We start from the raw sequence: 6,000 nt of genomic DNA, 5'->3' as shown, positions 1-6,000 counted from the left end.
GGCTGTCAGCTTGCTGTATTATTATTATGCTTATGTATTTTCTTTGTATCCCTGATCTCTCCCAGACCTTTACCATAAAGGGGTGCTGGATTTTTCGGCATCTAGTGAGATGATCATGTGGGTTTTCTTCTTCAGTTGGTTTATATAGTGGATTACATTGATAGATTTTTGAATGTTGAACCATCCCTGCTCGGATGTAGCCTGCTTGATCATGATGGATGATTTTTTTTGATGTGTTCTTGGATTGGTTTGCCAGTATTTTGTTAAATATTTTTGCATCAATGTTCATGAGTGAGATTGTTTGGTCCGTAATTCTCTTTCATTGTTGTGTCTTTGTGTTGTTTGGGTATTTGGGTAACTGTAGTCTCATAAAAAGAGTTTGGCAGTGTTCCTTCTGTTTCCATTGTGTGAAACAATTTGAGGATTATTAGCTCTTCTTTGAAATTCTAGAAGAATTCTGAACTGACACCATCTGATCATGGACTTTTCTTTTTGGGGGAGACTTTAAATGACTGCTTCTGTTTCCTTAGGGATTGATTATAGGTCTATTTAAATTGTCTGTCTTGTCCTGATTTAATTTTGGTATGTGGTATCTATCCAGAACATTGTCCATTTCCTTTAGGTTTTCCAATTTTGTGGAGTAAAGGTTTTTGAAGTATGACCTAATGATTCCCTGGATTTCCTCAGTGTCTGTTGTTATATCCCTCTTTGCATTTCTGATTTTGTTAATTTGGATTTTCTATCTATGCCTTTTGGTTAGTTTGGATAAGAGTTTGTCTGTCTTGTAGATTTTCTGGAATAATCAACTCTTTGTTTCATTGATTCTTTGTATTGTCCTCTTTGTTTCTGCTTTATTGATTTCAGCCCTCAGTTTGATTATTTCATGAGCTTTCAGGTGTTCTGTTAAGTTGCTAGTGTGAGATTTCTCCAAATTCTTTATATTGGCACTTAGTGCTATGAAGTTCCCTCTTAACACTTCTTTCATAGTGTCCTATAAGGCTGTGTATGTTGTGGATTCATTTTCATTGAATTTTAGTAAGTCTTTAATTTCTCTCTTTTTTTCTTTCTTAACCCAGTGGTTATTCAGTTAAATGTTATTCAATTTCCATGAGTTTGTAGGCTTTCTGTGATTTGTGTTGTTGTTGTATTCTAACTTTAAGCCATGGTGGTCAGATAAGATTCAGGGGTATTGGGGTTCAAGCTGAAGATCAGAAATGCAAAGCAGCCATCTAGTAGCTCTTACCTCTATCAAGGCTGAAATAGAGATCCTGTCTTCCCTGTAACTGGAAACTGAATTTCACATGAGACCCTGCTCCTGTCTTATGTACTTCTCTAGTGCTGGAATTAAAGGCATGATCTCTGTTTCTCTTTTAGACTGATTCACTCTCATGTAGCCCTGGATGGCCTTAAATTCACAGAGATCCATCTACCTCTGTCTCCTGAGTCCTGGGATTGAAGTTGTATACTTCTATGGCTAAATAGTGTGGCTGGCTTTGCATTCTGATCTTCAGTGGTTTTATTATGTCATAAACAATATATCACCACATAGGGGGTTATTCAATTGTTTTCTGTCTACTGAGATTTTCTGTGTGACCCAGTCAGTATGTGATCAAATTTAGAGAAGGTTCCATGAGGTGCTGAGAAGAAGGTATATTCTTTTGTGTTTGGAAAGAATGTTCTATAGATGTCTGTGAATCCCATTTGAGTCACGATATTTGTTAGCTGCCTTATTTCTATGATAAGTTTTTGTCTGACTGACTTGTCCATTGGTGAGAGTGGGGTGTTGAAGTTTCCCACTACTAGTGTTTGGGGTTTTATTATATGATTTAAACTTTAGTAATGTTTCTTTTACAAATGTGGGTGGCCTTGTATTTGGAGCATAAATGTTCAGAATTGAGATTTCATTTTGACAGATTTTTCCTGTGATAAATATGAAATATCCTCCATCTTTTTTGATTAATTTAAGATTTAAGTGTATTTTGTTAGATGTTATGATACCTGCACCAGTTTGTTTCTTAGGTTCATTTGGTCAGAAAATCTTTTCCCAACTCTTTACTCTGAGGTAAAATCTGTCTTTGAAGTTGAAGTGTGTTTCTTATATGCAGCAGAAGGATGGCTCCTGTTTTCATATCCATTCAGATAATCTGTATCTTTTTATAGACAAATTGATTCCATTGATATTAGATATTAATGACCAGTGATTTTAATTATTGTTAATTTTTGGTTTTGGTGGTGGTGGTGGTAGTGTGTTTGTGTTTCCCTTCTTTGAGGTTTGCTGGTGTGACATTATCTATTGCCTGTGTTTTCATGGTTGTAGATAACTTCCTTGGGTTTCAGTTTTCTTTCTAGTACTTTCTGTAGGGTTGGATTTGTGGATAGGCATTTGTTTGAATCTAGTTTTGTCATGGAATATCTTGTTTTCTCCGTCAATGGTGATTGAAAGTTTTGCTGGCTATAGTAGTCTGGGGTGGCATCCCTGATCTCATAGTGTCTTCATAACATCTGCCCAGGACCTTCTGATTTTCAGAGTCTCTTTGAGAAATTGGGTGTTATTCTGACAGGTCTGCTTTATGTTACTTGGCCTTTTTCCTTCACAGTTCTTAATATTCTTTCTTTATTCTATATGTTTAATAATTTGATTATTATGTGGCAAGGGGACTTTTTTGTTTTTTGGTCCAGTCTATTTGGTGTTCTATAAGCTTTTTGTATTTTCCTAGTCATTTACTTCTTTAGGTTGGGAAATTTTTCTTCTATGATTTTGTTGAATATATTTTCTGTGCTTTTGAGCTGGTATTCTTGTCCTTCCATCCCTATTATTCTTATGTTTGATCTCTTCATGGTGTTCCAGATTTCCAGTTTTTTGCTAAGACATTGTTGGATTTAGGATTTTCTTTGACTGCTGAATATATTTTCTTTATAGTATCTTCAACACCCGAGATTCTCTCTTCCATCTGCTATATTCTGTTGGTTATGCTTGTGTCTGTAGTTCTATAAATCTCTCAGTTTGTGTTTTCTCTACTGCCTCTATTTCAATTTTAAAGTCTTGAACTGTTTCCTTCACTTTTTTGATTTTTTTTCTTGGTTGTCTTGGCTTTCTTTAAGGGGTTTATTGATTTCTTCCAATTTTTTTTGTCTTTTGCTTGATTTCTTTAAGGGATTTTTTTATTTCCTCTTTAAGGGCTTCTATCATCTTCATAAAGTTATTTTTAAGGGTGTTTTCTTCTGCTCTTTCTACTTTGGGATATTCAGATCTAATGTTGTAGAACCACTAGGTTCTGGTGGTGGCATATTGTTCTTTATGTTGTTGAGTGTATTCTTACCCTGTTGTCTTCCCCTAATAGATGTACGTGGTCCCTGTGCTTACAGGGAACTCTGCTGACTGACTGCTGGGGCTCTTATTCCAATCAGTGTAGGTGGAGTCTGTGTCTTCAGGGACCACTGATGCCATGGAAGATGGTTGTGTGTGGGAAGGATGATGGGTACTGTGGATTTTGGGGTGGAGTGGGACTTACAGTTTGCAGTGTCCAATGGGTGTTGGGATATTGGTGGAGTGGCCTGCTTGCAGGACTCTTAGCTGTTGACCAGCTTATGGGGCTGCAATGGGAGGGGGATGGGCATTGGGTATTCTCAGGGGCCTAGGGCCTAGAGAACAGGGCTGTCCAGCAGGGAGAATAGTCACTCACTTCTTCCTCCAATTGCTGTAGGTGGTACCTGTATCTCCGGGGTTGATGATGCCACAGGGGATGGTTGGGTGTGGAAAGGATTATGGTTTCTGTGGGTTTGTGAGGCAGAGTGGGACTTGAAGTTTGCATAATCCAATGGGTGTCAGAGGTGGTGGAATGGCATGCCCAGAGTACCCTTACCTGCTGACCAGTTGCTGTGGCTGTGATGGGGGTGAGGGTAGGCATGGGGTGCTCCATGGGGCTAGGGCCTAGAAAACAGTGCTGTCCTTGTGGGAGATCAGTTACCCACAAGAGCCATTTCATATCACAAGAACCCTGTCTTTTTACTGCAGCTATAGATAGCCAAAGCCCAGTCAAGTCTCCCAATCCATTGCATCACCAAAGAGAAGTATCTACCGTCATGTCTGGTTTTATGAGAAGTTGACACAAGCTAGAGTCATCAGAGAGGAAGGAGCCTCAGTTGTGGAAATGCCTCGATGAGATCCAGTTGTAAGGAATTTTCTTAGTCAATGACTAACAGGGAGGGCCCAACCATTGTGGGTGGTGCCATCCCTGAGCTGGTGGTCCTGGGTTCTGTAAGAAAGCAGACTGCACAAGCCATTGTGAGCAAGCCAGTAAGCAGCACACCTCCATTGCCTTTGCATCAGCTCCTGCCTTCAGGTTCCTGCTCAGACTTCCTTCAGTAAGGAACAGTCATGTGGAAGTATAAGCCAATTAAACCCTTTCCTCCCCAACTTGCTTTTTTTCTTTTTCTTTTCTTTCTTTCTTTTCTTTTTTTGTCATGGTGTTTCATTGCAGCAATAGAAACTCTAACAAAGACACCATCATTCAAAAATCTTTTTTAATGAGCTCATCAAAGATACTTTTAGGATTACTCATTATGTATGTGGGGTTTTTGTTTGTTTTTGTTTTGCTTTGAGGTAGAGTCCTTTGTAGCTCAGGGTACCCTCAAACATACTGTCTACCTGTGGATGACCTTGAATTCCTGAGCTTTCCAAATCCCAACTGAAGACACTGTAAGCATGCACCACCACACCAAGTTCATTGATTTTTTTAACCTTAAAAGTAACATAAGTTTTATAGCATATTTTAGAACCATGTTTTTAAAATAGAAATGGTACATTTCTTATGGACCAGATAATAGCTCATGATGGATTTCTTTGGAGGATGATACTTGATGGTCTCATTGTAAAGATGAAGATGTAAAAGCATAAAGAATGCAAGATTTTCTAGGACAAGTTCTCCTTTTCCAGGTCAAATTATTTGATTGATTGCCTCTCATGATTATTATCAATGAGATGAACTAACATGTAATACTTAATAACATTAGCTGTCAGTTAAATGCATTCTCTCTCTCTCTCTCTCTCTCTCTCTCTCTCTCTCTCTCTCTCTCTCTCTCTCTCTCTCTCTCTCTCTCTGATTTCTCTCCCTTGCTTATTTTTTTTAAATTTAACATGTAGGAGTTCACTTAGAGTATGCACAAATGTGGGGCCATTTCTGGAGCATGAAATGGCCACATCCCTGTAGCAGTCTGACTTTCTGTCCTTCCCAGCAGCATTTTTATAAAATATGCAAAGATCCAGTACATTATGAGAATTGTATTCAATATGTTAGGTGAGATTAAAATGACAACACAACAATAGAAAAAAATATATCTTTAGTGGGAAATATAGATATGAATATAGTCCATTCTGTAATGCAATAGTCATTTATGGAGCTTGGAGCTTAAACCCTTTTATTTGGAATTTAGTTTGTTACTATCTTGTGAACTTTAAAAGATAACTAACCATTGCTTATTTACAGTATAAAAGAAACTAAACAGGAAAAAGTCTTCACTACATACTGTACAGAAAAGTTCCTTTTTTATCTTTGTAATTTTTTTTTTTTTTTGGCTTTTCGAGACAGGATATCTCTGTGGCTTTTGGAGGCTGTCCTGGAACTAGCTCTTGTAGACCAGGATGGTCTCGAACTCACAGAGATCCACCTGCCTCTGCCTCCCAAGTGCTGGGATTAAAGACGTGTGCCACCAACGCCCGGCTTATCTTTGTAATTTTTAAAAATTGACAGTTCCATATATGTATGTAATGCATTTCAGCCATTCTCACTCCCCCCCCACCTTTCTTATCTCCTTTCCAACCCCTTCAAATCCACCTCTTTATGAGTCCCTTTCTACATTCATATCTGGGTATTATCTTGTGATCCACCAAGTTTATGCAGAGCTGTCTGTGGGACCCTGGGCTTTAGACTATCCACTGGAGCCTAGCTGGCTCTTTTGTGAGTGTGTGAAGTCAGTGACTGCCTGTCTTCCAAAATCTAC

Source organism: Cricetulus griseus (assembly GCF_003668045.3).
Source record: "Cricetulus griseus strain 17A/GY chromosome 1 unlocalized genomic scaffold, alternate assembly CriGri-PICRH-1.0 chr1_1, whole genome shotgun sequence".
Taxonomy (NCBI): Eukaryota; Metazoa; Chordata; class Mammalia; order Rodentia; family Cricetidae; genus Cricetulus; species Cricetulus griseus.
This window is presented reverse-complemented; position numbering follows the sequence as displayed.